Raw genomic sequence first — 16,000 nt, forward strand, 5'->3', positions numbered from 1 at the left:
TGCTTGGATCCCCCAAGTCTCTAGAGTACACAAACTCCTCTTACTGAATCTTGACCTCGACTGGTCTTTGTGGTATGAGTCCAATTTGGTACTCAATACCTTACAGGTCTACACAGAGGAGTTGCTTGAACCTCTCAAGCCTTCTCTGTAGTTCACAGGCTCTCGGACTCTCTCTGTTCTGTCCTGCTCGATGTTGCCTTTGCTCCGCAAGTCAGCTTGGCTTCTTTGTTCTCTACAATTCCCTTCTTTCTCTCTTTCTGTTCCTTCCGCTCTTTGACTGTTCATGGCTTAAAGCCAATCTGCTCTCTGACTGTTCATTCCTCTTCCCGGCTCTCTGGACCACCTTCCTCGGTCTGTTGGAATTCCCCTGCTCTGTGTCATCATCATTGTGTAACGTTGCACAGAGAGGTGGCCACTTGTCACCTTATGAACTGAGTGTCAGTTTTCTTTAAACGGTCGTTATTTTCGTTACTCCAGGATTTCCCCATGAAACTGATTCTTCTTCCAGCTCATCGATCATCCCGGACCTCAAATTTTTATGTGCCTCAGTCTATTTCCCTGTCGAATCCGGTCATCCATTGGGTTAATTCTCCGTCGTTGATCTGGAGCCTCCAGATCCTATGATCTCCGTCTATATCGCGCGGGTAAGTTTCTCGACCATTACTCACATGATGTAAGAAGTTTTCTCCCTCATCCGCTGGACACGTGTTGTCTGGTGTGCGGCATTGCGATGAACTCGGGCAAACCCGCTTACTGCTCGAAGTGCATGCGATATCCTACCGGTTTTGGGTGCAGGACCTGCCTTCTGACGATTTCGGCGATTTCTGTGTGGTTCTATGCTTTTCCCCATGACCAAGTGCTCGAGGCTTTCCTTGACTAAGAGTTTTTCCCTGCACTAATCGCGTATCAAAAACTACCTTTGTTTCTGGATCTGGGCTTCCGATTTCCAATTTGCATCCATGCGCGGTCTCCATCGGCCAATAGTCAGCATGCTTTAACCGAGGGTCCTCATTGTTCCATGCTGGCCACAAATTGCGATTGTCTACAAGTCATTTTTTATAAGCTTGTTATTCATTAGATTTTGAAGCCCTGACGTAATTTGAAATAGTCATGGGAATGTTTAAGGATCCAATTCGGATCACAGCCTTCCCACTGAAAAATCTTTTGGACCACCAAAGGTTGGTTTTCAAGCATCGATGAAGTGAGGGTATAGCTATCTCACTTGTCCAATCTCTATCAATTTTTCACTGCTTGGCTTTGAACCCTTGAGTCCAATCTTGAGGTACTCAACATCTCCCCTACGCGTCGTCCTCACCTTCTTGTCTAGAACTGTGTCTCCCTGCAATTCATTTACATATTCAGGAGACAGATCATCAATAGAAGGTAATTGAATCTGCTCTTTGGGATATTCAATTAACAAAGGTTCAAATAGTCTCAAGTTGTCTGCATTAACGACTGAGTAGATGTGCATGTAAGCTGGTAAATCAAGGTGAAAAGCATTCTCACCAATTTTCTCAAGTATCTTGAAAGGTACATATCGTATTGGCTTTAGCTTTTTACCTTCACCTTACATTCTGTCTTTGCTGATATACAGCCAGACTTGATCACCAGCTTGGAAACTATGCTCCTTCCAATGCTTGTCATGCCTTGCCCTGTATTTGGCTTGGCTCTTTTCCAGCTATTCCTATACTGCGTGGTGAATCTCTTGGATTTTTTCAATGAACTTGGTTGCCTTGTCCACATCACCATGTCCACCAACTGCTATGTCTTTACCAAAGAAAAAATCCAAGGGAGACCTTGGTGTGAAACCGAACCAGGTCTGAAAAGGAGATCTCTATGTACAAGAATGTTTGTCTAAGTTGTAAGCATGCTGCACATAACAAAAATGTTCATCCCAAAGTTTGGGATGCTTGCTACAATAGCCTCTGAGAAACTGGATCACTGTCCTATTGAGTACTTCTATCTGGCCATATGTTCGTGGATGAAAGGATGTGCTTTTCTTCAACTTGGTGTCCATCAGTTCCCACAGACTTGACCAAAACTTCCCAAAAAATTGGGTGTCTCGATCATATACAATGGAAGTGGGTAATCCAAAATGAACCCATGCATGCTGAAACATAATATTACAAGGTATCAAAATACACATTTTGCTGAACCTATCCACAACAACATATAAATAGTCATGACCCTTCCTAGATTTAAGCAGTCCTTCGACAAAGTCCATGGAAATACTTTCCCAAGGATGAGAAGGAACTAGCAGTGGAGTGTACAAGCCTAGTTTTCTATTGACGGGCTTGTTTTTAGCACACATGGTACACCCGCTTACATATCTAGAAACTATCTCATTCATTTTTGGCCAATTACAAAATCTTTGCAGTTGTGCAACCGTTTCACTTACACCAAAGTGACCTGATATTAGAGAAGTGACTGCTTCACGAATTATCTTTACTCTTTCAGTTTGCGGAATGCATAGCTTCCCACAATGATATAAGAGTTGGTCCTTAATGTGATAATCCAATTCTTCTACTCGTTTGCCTTGACTTAATGTTCCATATACATCTTTGAAATCTATATCTTGAGCATATTGTTCAATGTAGCTCTCATCTAGTACTAAATTATGCTTAAGTATAGTGGATGCATTTATAATAGGTCTAAAGAACATATCTAAAACTTTATTTTGTATGCCCTTTTTATACCTGATGACTAAATGAAACAGTTGTAGAAAATCCATCCACCTATAGTGTCTTGATTGCTGCAACTTAGTCTGGGAGTGTAGATTTTGAAGATGTTGATGATCAGTATGTATGATTGTCTCTTTGCCCATTAAGTAATGTTTCCACGTTTTCACACTCTATACTAATGCATACAATTATTTACCATATGTTGGATAGTTAACTATTGCAGAATTAAATGTCTCTGAATGATAACATATGGGTTTTCCGTGCTATATCAACACTGCTCCCATGGCATAGTCACTGGCATCCATTTGGATGTCAAATGGTCTTTGAAGATCAGGTAATGCTAGTATTGGTGTTGTACTAATCTTTTCTTTCAAGGTGTTGAAGGCTCTCTATTTTTTGCCTCCCTACTGAAACACCTCGTTCATTCCTGTTAAAGCATGTAAGGGAGATGCAATTGAGCAAAAGTTAGAAATGAAATTTCTCCAATATTGTGTTGCTGCTAAGAAGCTTCTAACTTTTGTAGCAGATTTGGGTTTAGGCTAGTTTACAATGACTCCCACCTTAGAGGGATCTATCTTCAATTGACCACCCCCTACTATATGACCCAGATAATTCAAATATGTTTTGCCAAATTCGCATTTTCAGAGTTTAACATAAAGTTTTTCTCTTTTCAAAACATCTAGTGTCTGCTTAACATGCTTTAAATGTTCTTCCCACATTTTGATAAATATAAGAATCTCATCCAGATATACAATAAAAAAATCATCAAGAAAAGGTCTGAGTACATCATTTATTATTCTCATGAAAGTAGCAGAAGCATTAGTTAAGCGAAAATGAATAACCAGCCACTCATACAATCCCTGCTTTGTTTTGAAAGTAGTCTTCCATGCATCTTGTTTTGCAACTCTAACCTGATGATGTCCACTATGCATGTCTAACTTGGAAAAATAATCAGCGTCTTTCAATTGATATAATAGGTCATCACAGTAGAAGCCACTACTAAACTCTTCTTTGAATGATTGTGGGTACACTTTGGGATATCATAGTCTATCATCTCAAATCAAGACAGCAGGTTCCTCAGCGCATTTTAGTCTGGTCTCTCGTCGATGGTGAACACAAAACTCACTAAGTCCATAGCCTTCCATCCTCAAAGTGATGGCTAGACAGAGGTTGTGAACCGGATGATCGTACACATTCTGCGCATGTACAACTCAAAGCATCCACGCACATGGGATGAGAGCCTCCCCTATGTTTAGCACAGCTACAATCGGGCTCTCCACAGCTCGACTAGCCACATCCCTTTTCCAGTGGGCCTGGAATTCCAGCCACTCTGTCCCATTGATTTGGCCATGCCAATTGCAACTACTCACACAAATTTGGATCATGTCCACTCCGAAACAGATAAGGCAAACAACTTCATTGAGCACATCCAACATATTCGCCAGCAGGTCCATGACATACTGGAGAAATCAAATTCCAAGTACAAGCAGTGACATGATCAACATCGGGTGTGATGCAAGTTTCAGGTGGGCGACAAAGTCTGGTTTCGTTTGTAAAAGGAATGCCTTACGGGAGCCTATCAGAAACTTAGACCACTCCGATATGGTCCTATTGATGCCCCGAAAATCGTTGTATCAACATTGGGGGATAACCACCCGGTCCGAACCTTAATACAGCTCCTTTTTCGTTTGGAATGGTGGCTCCGACTCGGGATTATTGGACCAGTTTCCCAACAATGAATAAACGGGATGAATGAATGATTGATTGACTAATCTAATGATAGGCGAATAACTTAATTTATCAGTGAAATAAAAAGAACTACTACTAATCCCGGGAACTATTGTACTTTGAAGTGTAGCGCTTGATGATCTGTGTTTATTAACATGCTTGTAGATGACTCCATCTGATAAACATGGACATTTACTCATTCAAGGATTACTTTGCTTAAATAGTTAAACAAGGTGATTAACGCAGTACTGCTACACTCATCATTTATATCATCAATACATATATGATTAGAAGAAAAGAATTACCATAAACATCCAATAGTGGAGGGAATAAAGAAATGCTATTAAAACACATACATACATTCGATAATAGCAAAGGCGATCAAATAACAATTCATATAAAAAGAATGGATTCAGACATAGATAATAGTACCATATGAGCTGCGAGTCACTCTCCAATATCAATCGCTATTCAAAATTCTTCCTCTAACGCAGAAATACTTTCAAACAAAGATTGTAGTGCACATTTGCATAAAAGCTTCTTTGCCAAAATCAGAATGATTGGTCCAGTTTTATAAAAGAATATGCCTGAAGTACAGTAGTGCAACTTCAGGTTTTAAGTCAAGTAGAAAACTTTACGACCCTTTCCAAAACAATGAAAAGGTCTATAAATACTAAATTAAACTAATTATCTATGAAACTGAAATCCTACTTAATTGGTATCAAATGATCTTGAATATATTCTTCTCAGCAACCTGGCAGTCGGCGACATGAATCATCAAGTAGGTTGTTTGCCTTTAAACTTGAGCTGACTTATTGCAAGCATTGGCTCCACTTCGGGTGGTCTGTTGAGGCGAGAGTTAAGCTGGGTGCATAGGTGGCATCCCGAATATCAGGGATAATATACCTAATTGCATCTGTAAGCCATTTGAGGGTAGCTCTTTGACTGTGTGGTTTTACCAAGAAGAACCAATAGGTGTCCCATGTTAAACTGTTAATTCCAGCAATTATTCTCCCCTTTTCCTTTAGATCTGGATAACATGACTGCTCCAATGTTTTCACCGCTGTCAATTTACCTGGAGTGCATTGGGAAATCATATTTGACAAGTAGAGAGTATTATTAACCAATTCAACCAAATTACGTGTGGTTGATTTGCATCTTCAAATTTCCCTCTCTGCTTTCATTAATTGGGACTGCCATTCTGTAAACAATATTTCTTTATGTGACTCTAAAATCCTTGGTAAATTTGCCGCTTGTCCCTGATCGGTATCTTGCTAGTCAAGAAATTCAGTTAATGTTTCTTCAGCTTGATCCAATTCTGTTCTAGCCTTTTCTGTTTGTTTACTTATTGATGCCGTCAATTCGCAAAGTGGTTTCGCCTGTGCGATTTTTTGACATAGAAGCTTGATTTGTGTTATTAATGCCTTATTTATCTGTAATGCTTCTAATTTGAATTCGGCTATTTGTGGAACGCCCTTTGTCTTCTCAAGTTGCGCTGATAGTTGAGCAATTTGCTCATCTTTTGTCTTCAACATTTGTTCATTTTTTGCCCTCAGTTGTGCCAAGGCCTCAGACAACTCTTTCTGCTTCTGGACTGTGCTGTGATCAATCCTCTGTTTCTCTTCTCGCAATTGTTGAGTTAATTGATTATTTATTTGTTGTTGTGTTAACAATTGTTGTTCTGCCTGTTCCGCTTTCTACTGTGCTTCTGTTAGCTGTGCTTGCGATAAAAATATTTCCTGGTCTTTAGTTTTTAATAAAAGACTCACCTCTGATGCCTTCTCTATTGTTGCTGCCGAATAGGCTCCAGCATATTATGATAGTTTTGTTAGGTCATCAGAGGGGTCAACTTCCTCCTTCCAAACCACATTGCCCGTGACCGTCTGTTCTGAGAAAAGGGAAGGTTGATCAGTCCTTCTTCTCTTCCTCTGTTATTTTACCACAACTTTGTGCTTTGGGCTATATAAGACATCCAAGGGAGGAATTTCTTCTATCAGCAAAAAAATTTGATCGAAAGGGTCCTTTGGGATTATTTCTACTTCCCTTGAACTCGGTAGGCCACTGGTTCCACTTGGAACCTGTTGTGAAGTGGTTTCTTGTGTATCTGCCGCTTTCGAAGTTTCGGTGTCCTTTGAACATTCAAGACTACTGATAATTGAATCAAATTACTACCATTTCTGGAGCAATTTGGGATCAATTTGAGTATCCACATTCACCTCTATGTTGCTCTGTTTCTACTCTTTAGTCTGGGTTTCCTCTTGCACTTTCTCCTATTTTTCTGTTGTAACTGGCAGTTCCTTTGAATGTTGTTGTTTAGGCTTGCTTGGTCTTGTTGTTGGGGTTGTTTCTAACAGATCTAGAGGCAGAGTTTGCAACCTCTGTTCTCTAAGTCTGTTGAATTCCACTAACCCTTCATCTTTGTATTCCATTATGGCCAACGATCTAACTTGATACATTGATTCAGCCGAGGAGAACAGGTCATCAAATTTATCTTCTATATGATCAAACTTTTTTAATTTGGCCTGTTCTAGTGCATTATAGGTGACTTTGTTGGGATAAAATCGCTTGTTAGGGAGAGTCACTAGAGTTAACGATTTCATCTTCGTAGCTTCTTTTTCTGCATGTTTAAAATCATGCAAAGTGTAGACACCACATCTCAGAGGAAAGGAGGGCCAGACCTGCTTCTTATTTTTCTTTAGAGTTTGTGTAACTCCTTCGGATGTAATCTGATAAGCTATCTCCCTCGCCAGCAGTTTATCAAGTATGTACAAAGGAAGAACATGAGATTCGGCTTGGCTGCCGAAAATTCTTATATAAGTAAATCTTTCCTCTCCGAACCATCTTCCTATTGATGTTAAGTCAATCCCTGCTTGGTAAGAAATCTTGGGAGCAGGTTTATTAAAAATAGAATAATGAATGGGTAACATGAAACCATTGCAGACTTGGTACAAATGGTGCTTATAGGAAGTCTTCCACAATTTTTGATGGTATATGTGAATAGGCGTGGGGTCTTGTGGAGTCCACCTCCAGCCGAGTACAGGAAACTCAGAATTAAAACACAGGTTATCTAGTATATAAGCATTGTAGTAGAATGGGGGAATAAGCCTTTCGGTGATGCGGGTTTTAGTTCTAAAATCGATAACTGCTGTTGCTAGCTTATCTGACAGTATAGTTGCCCAATCCATTATCTCACTATTACACGCCACTTCCATCAAGGGAACCATTTCTATAGTGAAATTAGCAGAATCATGCAACCCCCACAATCTACACATCATTATCCCAGCATAATAGTAAGGAGAACATAGGGAATCAACATAATACATACCGGAAGTTTCATGCTTGTGTTTTGCTGGATTTTGCCTCTAATCCCGAATGGGATCGGATTCAGTTTCGTTCTCACTTCGGAATTTCTCCATAAATGCCTTGTTGTACTTCTTCTCTGGGTCAGGAAAATGATACATTTGCCTCAAATCATCAGCCTTGAATGAACCGAAGATTCTCCCATCTCTGGTGCAGAAAGTTCTGTCTGTGATTAGGATTTCGTCAATTGCCCGCTTTACTACATCTATATATGGGAGAATTTGTTCCCGGGCCGCTATCCGATGAAGGAAAGAGTCGGCCAAGTCTTTCAAAGTACCATCAGATTTTCTACTGGAACCCGCTGTAGCTTGTACTGCTATCACCTTTGGTTCTTCGGCTTCGATCAAATTCTAGGTACTTTGCCAAGTGGTCATGGCAAGTCCTAAACATGTAGTATCAGATATTAATCCTTTCTTTTTATTTGCTGGATCAGCGATGGCTTGTCCTGTGGCTGGTGCAGTGGAAGCGACTATGGTTTTATTAGACTTCTTCCCCATTCTGCTTGAATCTATTTCTTCGGAAGAATTCTGCACAGTAGTGGAAATAAGCATAACACAGAGAATTGGTAGCGAAAGCCAAATACGAATGAGATATATTGATCAATGCATGATGAGGGATTAACTTAAAAGTGGCCATGGATACAATCTATGAGAATATTTTCAGACTTACTATTTCATTAAATGGCCGTTAAAACCTATCAATACTTTAAATGCCCATCATATCATTAATCGGTCGAATGATTCATTTAAGCGTGCCTTGGATGTTTTGGCGGTTGAGCGCAGGTAAATCACTGTTTGAAGGATAAGGCCTTTAATACGAATTAATCGTAATATCCCTCTGCTTTAACGGCTTTTTGAATTTTGCGCTTTTGGCTTTATCGCAATCGGGCGTTGGGGAAAAACTTAAATCATTATATTGACACCTTTTGAAATCCCCGATCACTGATAGTGATATCGCATCGCATCACATTGGGAGTATGGGCACTTTAAAAGCATGCATGGTATATCGCCGATCGCCGATAGCGATATCACATCGCATCGGAGCGAACGGGAGTTTATCGCATCGCATCGGATCGAAAGGCACTTTAAAAGCATGCATGGTATATTGCCGATCGCCGATAGCGATATCGCATCGCATCAGATCGAAATGCACTTTAATTATGGGAACTTATGATTACCGATGTCCGATAGGCTATTGCATGTTATCGCGTCGGAGCAAACCAACGAGTTTTTAAGTTATGCCTCCTTTGCCATTGCGATATGCGATCTTGTGATCGCTTTATCGCAATGATAAAAGATTGATTATTTATATTATAAGACCAAAATTGGTTTGTCAAAAAGGTTTTTTGTAATGTTTTCATTTTGTTTTCGAACCTATTTGAATAATACAAAGTTGATACCAATCAAAACTAAAAGGGACCCATTTCATATGATAGTTTTGTGAATAAAAATGATATGAAATGGGGGGTTGTTGTAGAGCACAACAATTGGCAATTCGCTGGAAGAAACAATTATCTCTGAAAAGTATGGAAATACTTAAACTTTTTCAAAATAGAGTTCTAATCAAAGGGGAAAATTCTAATATAACTAGGTATATATCCATTCCGAGTAAAATGAAACTATGTTTGCTAATTTCCTCTCTTATTTAAAATTAGATACATTCTATGTTTTAAATAGGCCTCTATTGGTTTATAATGATAAAACATAAAATATTTCCAAATCAGCTTTTATAGTTAACTCGTCTGTCATAGGTAGAGCCTCTGCTGCCAGCAAACGTTCATAGTTTCGACAGGGATACCTTTTAACCATATTATTGTCCATTATCCCATCCATTTAAGAGTGTGATTAACAGAATGAATTCAAAACATCTTTTCATATTTTGTATTTCCTTTCCTTTTTCTGTTATTTCTAAGATAAAAAGCCATTGTCCTGGTTTGGTGGCCAGCTGTTTGACAATGCCATTCACTGGTAGTAATCTAACCGAACAAGCTGGCTCATGATGAGACCCCTTGTCTTATAATTCTAATCCCTTACCCTGTTTTGGTATGCAGTATTGGTAATGTCGGTTAAACTATTTCCTGATGATCATGGTAAGAAGGCTTGTAATAAGACCTCTTATCTTTTATATCAAATATTTTAGAATTACACTCTGAGTAACCATAAACTTTGGTGAATGGGATGGAAAATTTTCTCCTTAAGAGTAAATGGATGACAGGGTAAGAGTTGAAGATGCTAAAATTGGATTAGTTTCTGTTTTGATATTGATAACCTTTTGTGACCAATTTGAAAAGAGAAAATGATTTAAAGTACTTCTAAACTTTGAGAAGAGTTCACAAAAATTGAAGTGTGGTTTCGGAATGCAATTATACCTAGTTTCCTAGAAATTGTTCCTCTTATCTAAGACTTCTATTATTTTAAAAGTAAATATCATCACTACTTCTGTTGAGCAACTTTTAAGTACAACAAAGGTCAATGGAAGATACCTTACAACTTTATTTTCTAATGGTCCTACAAACTACAAAATTCTATTAAAAAGGAGAAGGGGTTACCTTCTCAATTGAAGAATTTCTTTAATATAAGGCCATTAACAGGGAGAGAATCTCTCAAACCTAATAAATCTTGTAATATGAAGGTCGAATGGCCTATCTTCTCACAAATCTGAAATGTCCCAGGCCACATCTTCTGGAACTTGGTGTGTTTTCCCTTGTCTTCAGGGGCTTTGTCCCATTTCAGAACTAAATCACCGACTTGAAATTGTTTTGAACCGGATGAGACTGATCAAAGGATGATTTGATGATTTGCTGATGTTTTGCATCAATAACCTTGGCCTTGTCTCTTTCCTCTTCTAATTTTAGAATTTGGTCATGTCTAATTTGAATAGAAGAAGAAGGGCTTTCCTCAATAAACTGCACTAGGGCTAGAGAAGGAAGAACAAGATTTGTTGGTAGTACTGCTTCTTTTCCATATACAAGGTTGAACAGAGAAGATCCTATGGAAGCCTTCTGTGTTATCCTATCAGCCCATAGTGCGAATATTAAGGATTTGTGCCATGTTTTATGATTTTGTTCGATAGTTCGCTTAATAATTTTAATCAGATTTTTATTTGTAGACTCTGCTAAACCATTACCCTGAGGATAGTAATTAGCAGAATATTTTAATTTAAATCCTCTTTTAATAGCGAAATCAAACATAGCATTGCCTGAAATGTAAGATGCATTATCAAAAACAAGAGCATTTGGGACACCAAACCTGGTAATGATGAATTGATCTATGAATTCAATGATTGCCTCAGAATTTGTTATCTTCAAAGGAATTGCTTCAACCCATTTAGTAAAATAATCAGTCATAGTAAGGATATACTTATGCTGTTTGGGAGAATGAGTAGTAATTTCCCCAATGATATCCAATCCCCATTGCTCAAATGGTTGTTCAATGTTGACTGGTTGCAAAGGGAAAGCTGGTTTTCTTTGTCTTCCACTAGAAGTTTGACAATTTCAGCATTTCCTTACATATTCATAAGCATCTCTAAACAGTGTGGGCCAATAATATCCAGCATGAATGATTTTGTGGGCTGTTGTGTCACCTCCAAACTTTCCTCCTACTGGTCCATCATATAATTCCTGCAAAACCTTTTGTGCTTCAGGTTTTTCTAGGCATCTTAATAAGATTGAATCATAATTTTGCCTAAAAAGCACATCATCAATAATTGTGAAATTTTTTGCTTTCAATCTAATGGCCCTTTTGTTTTTGTAAGATAGGTTAGGAGGTGCATATCCATTTTTCAAATAAAAGATTAAGTCAACATATTGTGATTCAGAATCAGTAATACTTATCTGGTTGATTTCTTCGGTTTGATCTGTATCACCTGATTCTGGAATGTTGGATTCTCCTACCAGTAACTTGCAAAAAACTTGGCCTCTAACAATCTTTGCTGGTTTAATTTCTAAATCATATTCTTGAAGTGTTGTAACCCAGTTTTCCCTTGTTTCACCCAGTTCTCTTTGGATTAATAGTTGCCTTACTGCAGGGAAAGGAACTATAACTTTTTTATGGGCTTTTAAAAGGAAGGGTCTGTAATGTTTGACAACTTTATATACAGCAAAGGCTTGTTTTTCTACCTCGGAGTAATTCAATTCAGCACCTTGAAGATTTGAACTATAGAACGAAATGGGTGCTTCCGAATTGTGATCGTTAATCTGTGTGAGTACTGCTGCATAAGATAAATCGGATGCGATAGTATACAATGTGAAATGATTAGAAAAATTAGGGGTATTTAAGGCTGGGGCATCAATTATTGATTGTTTGATTAAATCAAACGCTTCTTTTTCTGTTGATCCCCACTTAAAGACTGAATTTTTCTTAATCATAGTTTGAAGTGGCAAAATGATTTGAGAAAAGTCTAGAACAAATCTTTTGACAAAATTGATTTGGCTTAAAAATGACTGCATGGATTTTTTATTATGAGGGAAAGGGATTTCAGAGATTTCTCTGATCCTATCGGGATCAATATAAATGCCATCTTTAGAAACAATAAAGCCTAAGAGCTTTCCTTGGTCAAGAGTGAAGAAAGATTTTTTAGGGTTAAGTGAAATACCATACCTTTTGCAGCGTTGAAAGATTTGATTTAAATCATGCAAATGATTGGACTTCTCCTTAGAAAATACAGTAATATCGTCTAGGTAGACGACTACTGTTTTGTTCATCAACCCTTTAAAAGCTATATCCATCGCTGTTTGGAACTTCTCTCCTGCATTAATAAGTCCGAAAGGCATTTTCTGATATGCATATGTTCCCCATTTTGTTCTGAATGTAGTTTTGATTTGGTCATCAGGATGGACCAAAACTTGGTTATATCCTGAGAAACCTTCTAGAAAGGACATTAACTCAGAGGCCGCTACTGATTGGAGTATCTGCTCCATAGTAGGTAATGGGAAATTATCTTTTAAGCTTGCCTTGTTCAAATTTCTGAAATCTATACAAATCCTAATGTCGCCATTTTTCTTTCTGACTGGCACCATATTGGAGACCCAGTTTGAGTGCCGAACGGGAAAAATAATCTTAGCTTTTAAGAGTTTATTAAGTTCAGATTTTATTTGACTCTCTAAGTTCGGATGTATTTTTCTCAACTTCTGCTGAATTGGTTTCTGTTCGGGAAGCATTGGAATGGTATGTTGGATGATGGATGTATCATATGTCTTTAAATCATCATATTTCCAAGCAAAAACCTGTTTATTTTTCCTTAACAGTCTAATGAATGCTTCCTTTTCTTCCAAGGAAAGTCCTAGTCCTAAATTAATGTTTTGAGGAGTTTGCTCAGTGCCAAGGTTTATCAACTCAAACCTTAAGGTAGAACTTTGGAGCTTTGTATTGGTCATAGGTTTAAACCTATCTTTAATATCATAAAGATCCTCAAGCTTCACCACAGGCTTAGGGATTGAATTCTCCTCGGGTTTACCTCTCATTTGAAGGTCATGCTCGTTTTCTTCAATGATTTGATCATCATAGGTCTTTTCGGAAGTTAAAAACTATAAAATGTCTTCATCATGGTTGAATACTCTCCAATTAGTGACATTGTCGGGAACTGATGGCCTAAAAAGTAATTCTACTGAAAATCTATCTGGGCTGTAGTCTTCGGAAGGTAGGAGCTTGGAAGCAACATTGACTAGCAGGTTGCATGCCGAATTTTGAGACCTGGGAATGGAATAAATATTGAATGCCGAAAAGTGGGAGGTGAGTTCCTGTACCAGCGATTGATAATGTTTGAGATGGGTGGAAAGACAATGAATTGTATTCCTTACCTGTTTGATAATAATTTCAGAATCTCCAAACACTTTCAAATATTGGACCTTGAGGCCAATAGCTTTATATAGTCCTTGGACTAAGGGTTCGTATTCTGCTGTGTTATTTGTGCATTCAAATTCTAACCTACAGGACAACATTGTTTTTTCTCCTTGCGGGCTAATTAAAATACATCCTGCTCTTGAGCCCTCACTAGATTTGGACCCATCGAAATATAATGACCAAAATAAAGAAGTATTAACAATCTTATTTACAGTTTTCTCAGTATCATTGAAACATATTGACGTATCTGTTTGTGAAAAATTTTCGATCTGAGATGTAAAATGGTTTACTGAGAAAGGGGATGGCTGGGCAGCGAAGTTGCCAAAGAATGACTCTGATGAATATTTCCCCAAAATGTTGTTATTAAATGCTATCGATTGATTTTCTTGTTCAAATTCAGTAACTGTATGGGTCATATGCTTTTCCCGATCGATTCTTATTTGATTTGGCTTACCCTTATAGGGAAGCAACATATGTGACCAATCAGTAGATATATACCCATGTAGTTTTTCACACCAATCCCTACTTAAGATCAAACCATAAAATTCAGTTATATCGGCGATTAAAATATCAATCCTTTGTACTATTCTGGGATCAGCAGATAACCTGATAGTTATAGAGTTGATCTCTCCCAAAACCTGTACTTTAGTCCTCTCCAACTGTACAATATGAATAGCGGACTTATGGGGTTCAATGTTCAGTTTGGAACAAACTGAAGCTGGCATTATATTAGAAGATGCCCCTGAGTCAATCAGACAGTTGTGTAGGTTTCTGTTGTATATCTTATATGTCAAAAGGAAAGGTGGAGTATGAGAATTTGATCTATCTCCAATCAGAACTACATCAGTAGCTTCAACCATACCAAGAGGTGGTTGTCCTGAATCATTTGCAGCTTTAGCACTGGGAAGAGGTGAAGTAGGAACAACATTTAATTCTTTGAGAAGCAATATTTGCTGATGTTTCAATTTACTAAGTTCAAACATCGTAATGTTTGCCTTGGTCTTTTTCATGTCATCAACAATATTGTAATCCATTGAATCAGATACTACTAATGTCTTAGATGTTGATGGAATTGTTGAGGTTGAAGGTTGGTTTTGTGGAATTGTTACAGGTGGCTTCTTCAGGGGTACCTTTTCTTTTGTTTTAGCAGCACCTGCACTTCTTTTCTTCGAAGTTGTCTGAACAGGTTCGGAGGTACCTCTACCCCTGGTAGTGACAGGAAATGCTTCTTCTTCGTTCTCTGTATCGGAGTTAGGCAATATAAAATCCCACATTCCATGACATTAAACAACTTCCTCTTCTTCATTAGTTGGTGTAGCTGTTTCTTCTTCTCCTTCTTCAAGATCTGAATCTGCATTTGATATAACATTTGGTTGTTTTCATTCAGTTTTCTTATAATTTCTAAAGGGTCTTTTGGTTGAGGTTTCGGCTACTTGTTTCTTGATTTCAACCATTTCATTAGACATAGTCTTGAGGACCTTTTGAAGACATTCCATGTCATATGGGTCTTTAGGGGTTTTCTTCTTTGAATCATCTTTAAAAGAAACTTTTTTGGTTTTTCTATCTTCAAGAGCGTCTTTCTTCTCTAGAGCATTAATACGTTTCTCCACAGCAAGTGCTTCTTTCATGTTTTCAGCTAAAGTTGGTTTTCCATCCCTGTCTACAAAAATAGCTATATTGGTAGGTAGGGCAGTTATATACCACTCGCTTCGGATTTGCTCACTTGGTTTGGAGGTCATTGGGATTTTGTTCAAGAGTTTATTGAATCGTGCATTAAATTCTTTAATTGGTTCCCTATGCTCTATCCTAAGATTGGAGAGATTGTTTATTAGTGTAGCCAAAGACCTATCATCTACATACTTAGTAAGAAACTATTCTTGGCAAGTCGTCCAACTGGTAATGGAACCAGAAGGCAGGGAAAAATACCAGGATCCTCCTCATCCTTGCAAAGTATAAGGGAAAGGCCTAACGACAACATCTTGCTCTGTTACTCCCTTCAAGTTAACTGCCAACATGAAGTTATTAATATGTTCCTCAGCTTGTGTTCCATCATCTAGATTAAATTTGGGTAGCCATTTTTTAGGAGCATCAGGTAATGCATGCAATGGTGCAGGCATGTTGACTGCACCAGGCCTGGTGCATGGATCTACCATTATAACACCAGTAGTAGATGATACTACTGTTGAAATTCCAGATCTCTGGGAAGGAATTGATGTTGCGGAGTGAGCAGGTTGGGATGTTGAAGTTCCTAATCCCTGATGAACAACAATATGTAATGAGGGAGTAGATGGTTGACTTCGCCCTGGGGAAGATGAGATGGAGGATGTGGATGAAAGTGTTTCACTATCAGATCCTTCAGTGTTTTTCTTCATTTTTTTCCTTTTGGGTAAA

This window comes from Pinus tabuliformis, chromosome 9 (assembly GCF_031772625.1).
Source record: "Pinus tabuliformis cultivar Carrire ecotype Pingquan chromosome 9, CPIR1, whole genome shotgun sequence".
NCBI classification, from domain to species: Eukaryota; Viridiplantae; Streptophyta; class Pinopsida; order Pinales; family Pinaceae; genus Pinus; species Pinus tabuliformis.